This window comes from Grus americana, chromosome 27, assembly GCF_028858705.1.
Source record: "Grus americana isolate bGruAme1 chromosome 27, bGruAme1.mat, whole genome shotgun sequence".
Classification (NCBI taxonomy): domain Eukaryota; kingdom Metazoa; phylum Chordata; class Aves; order Gruiformes; family Gruidae; genus Grus; species Grus americana.
In genome coordinates, this window is record NC_072878.1 from 3507993 (window position 1) to 3522319 (window position 14327).

Here is a 14327-nt window from a genome sequence, read left to right on the forward strand (position 1 = left end):
CTGGCCATGCTGGTCAGGGTGGGAAGCAGAGCCAGCCAGAGGGGATCACAGCTGCTGAGCCCCTTTCCATCTTCCCTGATGCCTCAGAAGACAAGGACAGTGCTTGGTAGGACCATGGTGTGTCTCCAGTGGCACCAAGGGCAGGGGAGGGCTGCACTAGGTCCAGCCCACAGGGTTTCCATGATGGTGTGATGAGCCACTGTCTAGACTTATGTCCCTTTGCCTTCTGGCTCCTCACAGCCTCTCCTGGCATTGCAGAGCCCTCGTTAGCCCATGGTCTCCTCAGGTTTGCCTTCTCCTCTGGGACACTCCTCCTTGGATTGTCACTCATTTTATGAGGTGCCACTCTCTGCCACCTCCGACTTACACACTATTCCTGGAGATCCCCTCACTTCTCCTGGCAGATCTCCATTCTTCTCCAGACTGATATCTGCCATCAGCCCCACTGCAGGTGGGACAGCACCAGGCAGATAAGCTGATAAGGTACACGAGACCTTGGGGATAACAGCAATGCCAGGACACAGCAGGACAGTGTGGAAGGGAGGAGAGAGCAGCCCTGTCCAGGCCATGTCCTGCTGCTGGCCTTGGCCATGGCTCCAGGGCAGCAGCAGCCCCGACGTGAAAGCAGCAGAGAGGGAGTGCCCGCTGAGGCAGCGAGGGGCAGCCCCAAGGGCAACCCACGCTGCTACTCCATGGGGCAGCTGGGCATTTGGCTCCTGAACCCCCCTGCATGCTGGGGCTGCTCCCCCAGCTCCAGAGGAGATGTGCACAGATGGGAGCTGAGAGAATTAACTTCCCACTGCTTTCTCCATGGAGTTTATCTAAACAGGCAGCCTGGATCCATATGTACATGAGGTGTTTGGGCCAAGTAAAAAGAGGTAACAGGCTAAGAATACTAATATCACAGGTATAAAATAAACAAAAAACCTAAGAAGAAAAGAAGCACACAAAAAAAATACAGACCCATATGAAGAAAAGCTACTCCTGGCACTTCCTGTAATACAGAGAGAGCCCTGGTGGGATAATGGGGGTCTTCTTGATCTGAAGTAGATTGTATTCAAATAGTTTCCACAGGGCATCTATGATTTCCTGGTTCCTCATGCTGTAGATGAGGGGGTTCACTGCTGGAGGCACCACCGAGTACAGAACTGCCACCACCAGGTCCAGGGATCGAGAAGAGATGGAGGGGGGCTTCAGGTGAGCAAATATGGCAGTACTGACAAGGAGGGAGACCACGGCCAGGTGAGGGAGGCACGTGGAAAAGGCTTTGTGCCGTCCCTGCTCAGAGGGGATCCTCAGCACGGCCCTGAAGATCTGCACATAGGACAGCACAATGAAAACAAAACAGCCAAAACCTAAAAAACAGCTTAATATAAGAAGCCCAGCTTCCCTGAGGTAGGTGTCTGAGCAGGAGAGCTTGAGGATCTGGGGAACTTCACAGAAGAACTGCTCTAGAGTATTACCATGGCAGAGAGGTATAGAAAATGTATTGGCCGTGTGCAGCACAGCATGGAGAAACCCACTGCCCCAGGCAGCTGCTGCCATGTGGACACAAGCTCTGCTGCCCAGGAGGGTCCCGTAGTGCAGGGGCTGGCAGATGGCAATGTAGCGGTCATAGGAAATGACAGTGAGAAGTGCGTACTCACCTCCAAGCAAGAAGAAAAATAGAAATACTTGAGCAGCACATCCTGCATAGGAGATGGACCTGTTGTCTGAGAGTGAGTTGGCCATCATTTTAGGGACCGTGATAGAGATGGTACCAAGGTCGAGGATGGAGAGGTTGAGGAGGAAGAAGTACATGGGGGTGTGGAGGTGGTGGTCGCAGGCTATGGCAGTGATGATGAGGCCATTGGCCAGGAGAGCAGCCAGGTAGATGCCCAGGAAGAGCCAGAAGTGCAAGAGCTGCAGCTCCCGTGTGTCTGCGAATGCCAGGAGGAGGAACTCAGTGATGGAGCTGCCGTTGGACATCTGCTGTTTCTTGGCATGGGGGCCAGTTCTAATAACGAAAGGACAGGGAAAAGTTAGGACAGAATCCACTGAGCAAAACCACTCTCTCTTTCATAGAAACACCCCCCAATTGAAATGCATTTTCTTTCTCTGGTTTGTGCTGGCTGAGTATGTTGTGAGGAGCTGAGGAGTCAGCTGTGCTCAGCTGCAGTGGGTACATGGAGCTGGTTTGTGACAGCTCCAATGTTTAAAACCCATGTCAGATGCAATCCACATTTAATGGAAAAATTCAATCTCTGATCTCACAACTCAGAAGAGTGCGGGCTGCAGAAGAGAGGCTTAGCATGCTAATATAAGTGTTTTCTCTGTTTTCATTTCCACAATCACATCTGGGGAGTATTCTTCTGAGGGTTAGAAATGCTCATTTCATAATGGAAAAAGGGAAGAGTCTTGAGACAGGACAGGCAAAAGGGCTCAGCTCTTTGCAGCTTAGTGCAGAGTCCGGTGAGCTGCAGTGTCCATTAGACTGCTATGCACCTGACCTGCACTTTTACTTGTGATGCCTTGAAGATGATGCCAAACAGAAATTACCTTTAAATAATCCCCCAAAAAAGACACTAACGAGAGCAGGGGAGTCATGATTCAAAGGGCAGATCTGCAAACTGTTCTCTTTCCCAGCTCAGAGGTGGAGTTGTGATGGAGAAAGAAGCAAAGGCCTCTGAGAGGAGAGAACTGACCTCCAAGGGAAACCTCAGCACTCCCCGGGATCCTACAGCACAGCCGTGCTCTTCTGGGGCAGCTCCCAAGCCCAGCAGCACAGGCAAAGCAGACAGTCCGATGTCCTGAAGATGGGATGTCCTAAAGGCAGAGTCAGCTCATTGCTCAGCAGACAACGCCCAGCAGACATCTAGAGTGAGGGACCACAAGAGAGCAGCCTGAAGGCAGCCTAGCCCAGGGCTTGGCTGCAGTTTCCTCCCACTCCCTGCCCATGTCTCTGCTGCCTGGAGCTGTCCCTGCCAGGAGCTGGTGCTCTGCCCACACCTCTCCTCCCTGTCCCTGCTCACAGAGCCCATCCCACCCTCTGTGTGCTCAGCTCTGCCCTGCAGACACCTCCTGGCACCAGGGCACTGCCCAGGGGCACCTCTGTGTTGGCAGGTCTTAAGGAGAAGAGCAGATCAACCCTGAAGAGACCACAAAGGTGATGTGAATGCTTTGGGTAGGCAGAGGAAAGGGTGAAGTGACTTTATCAGGTGCCTTGAGAAACCACATTCATCACTCACTGTAATTCTAGAGGTGTTTCATTCTTGTGCAATCCTGACAGCTTCATTACCATTTTCACCTACCATCACAGCAAGAAATAGAAAGCACCAACCCTGGGACGCACCTTTACTTCCAGGTAGCCCCTGCCCTGATGTGCTTCCAGAAAAGTGCCCTGGGAAATGTCCCAGGGGTGATCTGGAGCTGTGAGCAGCCTGGAAACATGCAGCACTCTCTCAACAGCAGAACCACACTGTCCTGCCCTACCAGACATTCGTCCTTCTACCCACAGCTTCTGCCTGCAGTGCCATGGGGAGATCCCCAGGCAGGCTGAGCGTCGATCCTGGAACGCAGAAAAGTCCCTGTCCCAGCACACAAAACCCTGCGTTGAAGGGACTCTGATCTGAAATACAGCCCTGTGCATCTCCAGATGCAGACTATGTCTTCACAAGTTATTTAAAATTGTCTAAAAAAAGCCCCTCTTACAGATCCCATCAGCTGTGGGCTCTGCCAGCTTGAGGAGATGCCCCCAGAAACTACAGCTGCATTGCCCTGCACCCAGAGACTTACCGTGTCAAGGGCTCTCAAGATTTCTCTTCTTTTCAGCTCTTGGTCAGCCTCCCAGTCCTGACCACCTTTAAGCTCTTCATCTGCCTTGCTCATCTCCCTGAGATACCCTGGCAGTGCCCTTCGCCCTGCTGCGCTTGGCAGAGGAGCTGCTCCTGGCCAGAGATGTCTCTCTGCAGCACAGCCCACTTGCCATGAGCTCCCTCCATCCCAGGAGCCTGGAGCAGCTCAGCAGCAGAGGCCCAGCCCAAGGCGGCATGTTAATGACCCCTCTGGTGGGTTTGGGGATGAGTCCATGAAGCTCAGGCCCTGAGAGGAAGCTGATGAAACCTCTCCAGAAGTCACAGTCCGATGCAAACTCCACAGTTTCTTGGAGCATTAATGGGTCCCCCTGAGGGCCATCCCTGACAAAGCAACTCTGGGGCTGGTTAGAGCAGGCAAGTGGAGGCAGTGATGACAGGTAGGCAAAGGCAATGGCAAGGTGGCTCTGATGCTGAGTAAACCTGGATGTGTTTCATCAAAGGGCCAAGCCCAAGGGCCCCCATCCCCTTGGAAGGGAGGTCCTGTCCCACACACAGGGCTCTGGGCTCTTCCTGGGGCAGGGTGTTGTGGGGACGTGCAATGCCAAGTACAGGAGGATGGTACGCCACCTCCCAGGCTCTTGGGTGGAGTCAAAGAGGCCATGAGGCCCTCGTGCTGTAAGGATTAGGTGTCTCCTGGTAGGCCTTGGTGAGACAGCCAACAGCCACAGCCAATGGGAGCAAGACCTCAGCTCTGTTGGGGGCTTTCAACTTTGTCATCTCCCTTGACCATCTCCACCATAGGTTGTCCTATGGTGTCCTATGCCTGCACCTGTTTCCTGGAAGGCTGTGGACATCCACTGTGCTTGCCAACTGGGTTGGTTTTGCGTGGCAAGGTTTTGGTAGCAGGGGGGCTACAGGGGTGGGTTCTGTGAGAAGCTGCTAGAAGCTTCCCCTGTGTCTGATAGAGCCAATGCCAGCTGGCTCCAAGACAGACCCGCCGCTGGCCAAGGCCAAGCCAATCAGCGCCTCTGGGATAACGTATTTAAGAAGAAAAAAAAACAAGTTAGAGAGAGCTTTTGCAGCCGGAGAGAGGAGTGAGAAGATGTAAGAAACTCTGCAGACACCAAGGTCAGTGAAGAAGGAGGGGCAGGAGGTGTTCCAGGCGCTGGAGCAGAGATCCCCCTGCAGCCCGTGGTGAAGACCATGGTGAAGCAGGCTGTCCCCCTGCAGCCCATGGAGGAAGGATGAGGGGGTGTAGAGATTCCACCTGCAGCCCGTGGAGGACCCCACGCTGGAGTAGGTGGAGGCACCTGAAGGAGGCTGCGGCCCGTGGGAAGCCCATGCTCGAGCAAGCTCCTGGCAGGACCTGTGGACCCGTGGAGAGAGGAGCCCACACCAGGGCAGGTTTGCTGGCAGGACTTGTGACCCCGTGGGGGACCCCACGCTGGAGCAGTTTGCTCCTGAAGGTCTGCACCCCGTGGGAGAGACCCACACTGGAGCAGTTTGTAAAGGTCTGCACCCCGTGCGAGGGATTCCATGTTGGAGCAGGGGAACGATGAGAGGAGTCCTCCCCCTGAGGAGGAAGAAGTGGCAGAAACACCATGAGATGAATTGACCGTAACCCCCATTCCCTGTCCCCCTGTGTCGCTGTGCAGGGGCAGAGATTGAAGCCAGGAGTGAAGTTGAGCCCGGGAAGATGGGAGGGGTGGGGGGAGGTGTTTTAAGATTTGATTTTATTTCTCATTCCTCTACTCTGTTTTGCCTAGTAATAAATCAGATGAATTCCCTCTCTAAGTTTGGTCTGTTTTGCTCGTGACGGTAATTAGTGAGTGATCTCTCCCTGTCCTTATCTCGACCCACAAGCCCTTTGTTACACCTTTTCTTCCCTGTCTAGTGAATGAGGGGAGTGATAGAGCAGCTCTGGTGGGCACCTGGCCTCCAGCCAGGGTCAACCCACCACACCAACCTTGCTCTCACTTGAGCATCTTCCTACCCTTACTGATATCTCTCCATCCTCATGGGCTGTTTGTTAAAATACAAATCTTTGGCTAATCCAGACTCTTGCTGGGTGGCCTCTTGTACCACAGCACTGCACTTGGAGTGATGTTTCGTATAACTCAAATTGACATGACATCCTCATGCCCAGTCTCAACTTCCAAAGCTTCCCTTTGTGCCATTATTTCTTTCTTGTGCTGCTTTCCAATGTTGAGAAAAACTCCGCCATCTGTGAAAGCACACTTCAACCAGTCTCAAGATGGTCTGGGTGACCATGATCATCCCAATGCAGACCTGTATGCAGGTGGCCTTGTTCATAGTGAACATGCACCAATGGCTTGTATGGTGTCCCGCGTAGCCCCCAGACCCTTCTCCTCAGGGTCACTGCTCAGCCGGTCAGGTGCAAGCCTGCCCTGATGACCGAGGTTACTCTTCCTTCTAATGCAGGACTGGCCACTTCTCCTTGTAACCCTCAAGAGGTTTGTGTTGACTAGCATCTCAAAGTATCTCAGGGTTCTCTGGACTGCAGCCCCATTTGGTCAGTGGTTAATGTTTGTGTGTGGGTGGCTCACCCTGATGGTGGTGGAGTCTCACAAGAGAACAGCATGAGGAGTTGCAGGGCTCTACAGACCCGGGTAGGAATTGCCATGAACACCACCTCCAAAACACCAAATGAGATTACAAAACCAGCAAAACGAGGGCCAGCAGATGTGTTTGGTTTGTGTGGCAAGGTTTTGGTAGCAGGAGGAGGGGAGGCTACAGGGGTGTCTTCTGTGAGAAGATGCCCGTGACAGTAATTAGTGAATGATCTCGCCTCGCCCTTATCTCGACCCCTGAGCCTTTTGTTATGTTTTCTCTCCCCTGTCCAGCTGAAGAGGGCAGTGATAGAGCAGCTTTGGTGGGCACCTGACGTCCAGCCAGGGTCAACCCACCACAACTGGGAGCACTGGTGTGGCACTGGGAGCACTGGAGGGAGCCTGTGAGCAGCTCTAGTAGAAATGGAGCAGAAATGGAGACTAGAAATGGAGTAGAAATGGAGACCAAAAGCACTGCGGGGAGCCTGGGAGCGGCTCTGGGGGCACTAGGGGGAACCAGGGAGCCATAGTGGGAGAACTGGGGTGGCACTGGGACGAGTGGGGGAGACAGGGAGCCACCCTGGGTGCACTGAGGTGGCAGTGGCAGAACTGGGAGGGGAGCCAAGGACCCCCACTGGGAGAACTGAAGAAGCACTGGGAGAACCAAGGAGTGGCACTGGCTGCACTGCAGTGGCACTGGGAGCACTGGGCTGAGCCAGGGAACTGAACTGGGAGCACTAGGGCAGAACTGGGAGGACTAGAGGGACCGAGGGAATTGCTCTGGAAGTACTGGGGCGGTACTGGGAGCACTGGGGGAAGGCAGTGAATGGCACGGGGAGACCTGGAGCACAACTCGGAGCACTGCAGGGAGCCTGGGAGCTGGACTGGGAGCACTGGGGTGGCTCTGGGAGAACTGGAGGGAGGGGGGGAGGGGAGGGAGGGGGGCAAAGAGCCCCACCAGGTTCACTGTGAGGAGCCAGGAATCCACACTGGGAGCACTGGAGTGGCAGTGGGTGTAAAAAATATAGAAGCTTAACTATAAGAAAACTTATGTTAACTAGAAAGCTGCTTAAGACCTAGAACTGTTTTAAAGCCTATAATCGTGGCAAAAAGGGGTTTCTAGTCAAGGTAACAGGCAATGAAGACCATGGCCATGTACAATGCTGCTACGTTCCTTGTACAGTCCCTGCCCAACCAGACAACAGGCCCAGGAATATTAATCTTATGAAGTGAGTTGTTATGGACAAGTGTATCCACAGCGAGGATACGGCGCATGCCTGCAAGAAGAGGGTCATCCAGCAAACACGGGTGCGAGGCCACTGACGACCACCAGAGACCCTTGAGGACCACTGATTCAAATCACTGAGCATGCATGATGGGGAGGAGAATATGGAAATGGATTCCAAGAAATGATTATCATAGGACTGCCTTTTCATGGAAAAATAATGAATATGTATATTTTGATTCTATATAACCTATATGTCTGTGATCACCTGGCATGCACGATTGGTGGAGCTGTTTCCCCCGTGCATCCAGCACTGCAATAAAGCAAACCTAGGGCAACTCACGTCTGGTAGATTTTTCTTTAAAAGTGGGAGCCCTGGGGTGAGCTAAGGAGCAGCACTGACAGCACTGGGGTGGCACTGGGAGCACTGGAACGGCACTGTGATCCGCACTGGCAGCACTGGGGCAGAACTGGGAGCACTGGAATGAGCCAGGAAACCACACTGGGAGCACTGGGGCAGATCTAGGAGAACTGGTAGGACCAGGGAGCCACACTGGGAGCACTGGGGAAACACTGGGAGCATTATGGCTGTACCGGGAGCTCTGGGGTGGCACTGGGAGCTGTACTGAGAGTACTGGGGAGATACTGGGAGAACTTGGGGGAGCCACTAATCGGCACTGGGAGCACTGGTGTGGAACCGGGAGCACTGCAGGGAGCCAGGGAGCTGCTCTGGGAGTACTGGGGCAGCACTGGGAGAACAGGGGCAGCACTCTGATCCTCACTGGCAGCACTGGAGTGTCACTGGGAGGACTTCTCACCTCTGTGCCTGGAAAGATCATGGAGCGGATCCTCCTGGGAACTGTGCTCAGGCACATGGAAAACCAGGAGGTGATTGGTGACAGCCACCATGGCTTCACTAAGGGCAAATCCTGCCTGACAAAGTTGGTGGCCTTCTACCATGGGGTTACAGCGTTGGTGGATAAGGGACGAGTGACTGACGTCACCTACCTGGACTTGTGCAAGGCATTTGACACTGTCCCGCATGACATCCTTGTCTCTAAATTGGAGAGACATGGATTCAATGGAGGGACCACTCAGTGGATAAGGAATTGGCTGGATGGTCACACTCAGAGACTTGTGGTCAACGGCTCAATGTCCAAGTGCAGACCAGTGATGAGTGGTGTTCCTCAGGGGTTGGTATTTGGACTGGAACTGTTTAACATCTTTGTTGGCAACATGGACAGCTGGATCGAGTGCACCCTCAGCAAGTTTGCCGTTAACACCAAGCTGTGTGGTGTGGTTGATGCAGTGGAGGGAAGGGATGTCATCCAGAGGGACCTTGACAGGCTGGAGAGGTGGGCCCATGCGAACCTCATGAAGCTCAACAAGGCCAAGTGCAAGGTCCTGCACATGGGTCGGGGCAATCCCAAGCACAGCTACAGGCTGGGTGCAGAATGGATTGAGAGCAGCCCTGAGGAGAAGGACTTGGGGGTATTGATCGATGAAAAGCTGAACATGAGCCGGCAGTGTGTGCTTGCAGCCCAGAAAGCCAACCGTGTCCTGGGCTGCATCAAAAGCAGTGTGACCAGCAGGTTGAGGGAGGGGACTCTGCCACTCTGCTCTGCTCTCATGAGACCCCACCTGCAGTACTGCGTCCAGCTCTGGGGTCCCCAGTACAAGAAAGACATGGAGCTGTTGGTGTGAGTCCAGAGGAGGCCACAAAGATGATCAGAGGGCTGGAGCACCTCTCCTGTGAAGACATAGTGAGACAGTTGGGGTTGTTTAGCATGGAGAAGAGAAGGTTCTGGGGAGATCTAATTCTTTCTAGGTCTTCCAGTACCTGAATGGGGCCTACAGGAAAGCTGGAGAGGGACTGGTTATCCGGGAGTGTCGTGATAGGACAAAGGGGAATTGGGTTTAAACTAAAAGAGGGTAAATTCACACTAGATGTTTGGAAGAAATTCTTCATTGTGAGGGTGGTGAGGCACTGGAACAGGTTGCCCAGAGAAGCTGTGGATGCGCCATCCCTGGATGATTTGAAGGCCAGATTGGATGGAGCTTTGGGCAGCCTGGTCTACTGCCTATGGCAGAGGGGCTGGAACTAGATGACCTTTGAGGTCCCTTCCAACCCCAAGCCATTCTATGATGATTCTATGATGATTCTAACAGAAGGAGACATTCAGAAAGCTGGTCAAAATCTCCTTTTATGAAGGAAAAAGAAACAAATAAACAAACAACCCCCCCCCCAACACCAGTTTAGACTTAAACAACAGATGAGCAGAGCTTTAAGTGATGTGGAGGGAAGTGATGCCATCTGTCCCAGGTAAGTTTTGGTACTCCAGTGATAGAATAGAGTGGGGTAAATTCAGTGTTATAATCACAGTCAGTTCCTTGGCAGGTAGAACTGGTGGAGAATTTTTATTGTCATTCCTGTTCTGTCTAGTGAGAGGGTGCATACAGAGTGCGTATAACAGAAAGAATCTCAGAAGATCATGAAAAAGTGAAAGATTTGAAACAGGGAGGAAACATCCGAATAGAATAGAATAGAATAGAATAGAATAGAATAGAATAGAATAGAATAGAATAGAATAGAATAGTTCAAGCTGGAAGGGACCATCTACTCCAACTGCAGAACAGGGCTGATATCACTCAAGCCATTAAAGATCAAAGGGGGTTTGGATTATTGGGTGTGCGGTCACTGGTGTGTACATGTTCTGGCAGGGGCTTTTCCAAAGGCAACCATCACCTCAGCTGATGTACCTCCACTGTGAACTTATCCACAGGTCACTGTCCATTTGACTCCTGTTCATACTGAAGTTTTAGCAAGTTCCCTTGCTGCCCCCAAAGCTACTCACTGGTGGGAGCAGAGTGGAGAAAAGAAGAGATGAGATGTCCTGAAGGACTTCATGCTTACAAAGAAGGAAGAGCTGGTCAGAGATGTAACATTCAGAGGTGGGAAAGTAGAGTGTAGGATCCTGAGAGAAGGAAGAAGGCCAAGAGCAGGACTTCAGGAGAGCAGAAGCTGACCTCCTGGCCGCCATGCTTGGAAGAATCCCATGGGATATGGCCCAGCAGAGAAGAGGGGTGCAAAGAGCTATTTGATGGCTAAGGATCTCCTCTTCAAATTCCAGAACGGTGCAACCCAAATGCAGAAAGACAAAAAAAAAAATGGCTGGAGGAAGGCATGGATGAGAAAGGAGCTCCTGACGAAAAACCAAGCATGAAGAGGAAGCACAGAGAAGATGGAAGGTGGATGCCTTCCAGCCTCAATGGTGCTGTGCTGCTGGGCTGGAGAGAGACATTTGAATGTGAGTGTCTGTCTGTGCGTGGGGGAACTGGGGAGCTGAGGTGATCCTGGGGCAGCGCCTGGATAGATGGAAGGTCTAAGACCATCTCCTGGAGGGATCCATGTTGTCTGTGTGTCTACACAGCTATACATTTTCCACTAATATCACCATGCGTCAAACAGCCCCACCCTCATTTCTCCTTTCTCCGCTGACCCTGGTTTGGCTTGCTTTGTACCCTCCTTTGGTGTTTTGCAGACTCTCTTCATGGCAATTCCTACCTGGGTCTGTAGAGATCTGCAACTCCTCATGCTGTTCCTTTGTGAGACTCCACCACCATCAGGGTGAGCCACCCGCACACAAACAGTAACCGCTGACCAAATGGAGCTTCAGTCCAGAGGGACCTGGAGAACCTCGGGGATTTGGCCAAAAGAAACCTCGTGACGTTGACAAGGAGAATTGGCCAGTCTGGCCTCAGGGAGAAGAACCAACGTGTACATCAGGGCCAGCTGGGACCTGCTGTGCTGAGGAGGGACTCTGAGGAGGAGAAGGGCCTGGCAACTGCGAGGGACACCATCCGAGCCAGGGGTTTCTGCTCACTGTGAAGAAGGCCACTTGCATAAGGGGCTGCGTTAGGATGAGCATGGTCACCCAGAGCAGGGCAGTTCTTCTGGCCCTTGACACCGCACTGGTAGGGACCCCCACACATGGCTTTGTCCCAGTTCTCGGCTCCCTCTTTTGCTGGAGCTGGGAGGAGCTGGAGAGTGGCCAGAGGAGATGTGGCCAGGTGGAGTTTGGGGCCTTAAGCAGATGGGCTGTGTGGAGGGGCTGAGAGACCTGGGCTTCTTTGGCCCCTTTGCCCAGTGGTGGGGAGGCTCAGGGCAGTCTAGGAGTAGCCTGAGACTACTTGAAAGGTGGTTTCAGAGATGGTGGAGCTTTTCTGAAAACTGGGAAACATCATGATGAGAAAGACAAGATGCCACCAAGTGCATGTTGGGAGGTTGAGATGGGACACGAGGAGAAAGAAATGTCCCTGCAAGTGCAGTTCTGTGGTACAAGAGGCCACCCAGCAAGAGTCTGGATCAGCCAGAGCTTTGCCTATCAATGAAGAGTCCGTGAGGATGGAGAGATATCAGTAAGGGTAGGAAGACGCTCAGGTGAGACCCAAGCTGGTAAGCAGGCTGGGTGTCAAGAGCCTGCAGGGAAAGAGGTGCAGGTGTGGGACACCGTAGGACATCCTGTGGTGGAGACATCTGGGGGCAGTGGCAAGGCTGAAAGCCCCCAAGACAGCCAAGGTCTTGGTCTGCTGGGCTGTGGCTGTTCTCTCTGCAGGGGATGCCTGTGAGGAGACATCTTCTCATTAGAGCACCAGGACTTCATCGTCCCCTTGTCACAACCTGTGAGCCTGAGAAAGAGTGTGTGGTAGTCCTGCTCTAGGCATTGCACATCCCCACATCTCACTGGCCCAGGAAGAGCCCTGAGACACGTGTGTGGGACAGGGTCTCCCCTCCCAGGGGCTGGGGGTCACAGCCTGGCCCTTCGACTTTATATAACAGACCCAAGTTTACTCAACATCATCTTTTCCTTTCCTTTGCCTACCTGTCATCACTGCCTCCACTTGCCTGCTCTAACCAGCCCCAGAGTTGCTTTGTCAGGGATGGCCCTCAGGGGGACCCATTAATGCTCCAAGAAACTGTGGAGTTTGCATCTGACTGTGACTTCTGGAGAGGTTTCATCAGCTTCCTCTCAGGGTCTGAGCTTCATGGACTCATCCCCAAACCCACCAGAGGGGTCATTAACATGCCGCCTTGGGCTGGTCCTCTGCTGCTGAGCTGCTCCAGGCTCCTGGGACAAAGGGAGCTCATGGCAAGTGGGCTGTGCTGCAGAGAGACATCTCTGCCCAGGAGCAGCTCCTCTGCAGAGCACAGCAGGGCTGAGGGCTCTGCCTGCAGGCACCGAGGGGAGAACAGCGAGGCAGAGAGAGCTTCAAGGCAGTTGGAAATGGGAGGCTTGCTGAGAGCTCAGGGAAGGAGAAATCTTCAGAGCCCTTGACACGGTAAGTCTCTGGGTGCAGGGCAATGCCGATGCGGTTCCTGGAGGCATCTCCTCAAGCTGGCAGAGCCCACAGCTGCTGGGATGTGCCAGGTGGACTCCCTGTGCAGAGGCAAGTTTGAGTGGCTGGGAATGCAGGTGTGCAGGCAGGGGTGCCCAGTTGTGTCCTTCAGAGCAGGGTCCCTGCAGCCCAGGGGCTGTGTGCCGGGGCAGGGACTCTGCTGCCTGCCAGGGTCAGCACTCAGCCTGCCCAGGGAGGTGCCCAGGGCACTGCAGGGAGAAGCTATGGGTGGAAGGAGCGACCCCCTGGAAGGGCAGGGCAGGGTCCTTCTGATGTCAAGAGGGTGCTGTGTGGGTCAGGGCTGTTCACAGCTCCAGATCACCCCTGGGACATTTGCCATGGCACTTCTCAAGGAGCACTGGGATCCCCTTGGGCAGTGCCCTGCTGCCAGGAGGGGTCTGCAGGGCAGAGCTGAGCACACAGAGGGTGGGATGGGCTCTGTGAGCAGGGACAGGGAGGAGAGGTGTGGGCAGAGCACCAGCTCCTGGCAGGGACAGCTCCAGGCAGCAGAGACATGGGCAGGGAGTGGGAGGAAACTGCAGCCAAGCCCTGGGCTAGGCTGCCTTCAGGCTGCTCTCTTGTGGTCCCTCACTCTAGATGTCTGCTGGGCGTTGTCTGCTGAGCAATGAGCTGACTCTGCCTTTAGGACATCCCATCTTCAGGACATCGGACTGTCTGCTTTGCCTGTGCTGCTGGGCTTGGGAGCTGCCCCAGAAGAGCACGGCTGTGCTGTAGGATCCCGGGGAGTGCTGAGGTTTCCCTTGGAGGTCAGTTCTCTCCTCTCAGAGGCCTTTGCTTCTCTCTGAGAGGGGCTGTGTCCTTCTTAATCACAACTCCCCCTCTGAGCTGGGAAAGTGAACAGTTTGCAGATCTGCCCTTTGAAACAGGACTCCTCTGCTCTCCTTAGAGTCTTGTTTTGGGCTATTTTTTAGAGAGTAATTCATGTTTGTCGACAACGTCAAGGCAACAGAATCAATTTCATTAGCAGTCTAATGGACACTGCAGCTCTCCTGACTCTGCACTAAGCTACAAAGACCTGACCCCTTTTGCCTGAACTGTCTCAAGACTCTTCCCATTTTCCATGATAAAATGTGTATTTCTAACCCTCAGAGGAAAAATCCCCTGATGTGATGGTCAAAAATAAAAACCACAGATAACATTCCTATAAGGACATGCTAAGAATCTCTTGTGTATCCCGCACTTTTCCAAATCATGAGTGCAGAGATTTAATTTTTCCATTGAAGGTGGATTACAGCTGACATCGCTTGTCTTCATTGGAGGTGTCACAAACCAGTTCCATGTACCCACTGCAGCTGAGCACAGCTGACTCCTCAGCTCCTG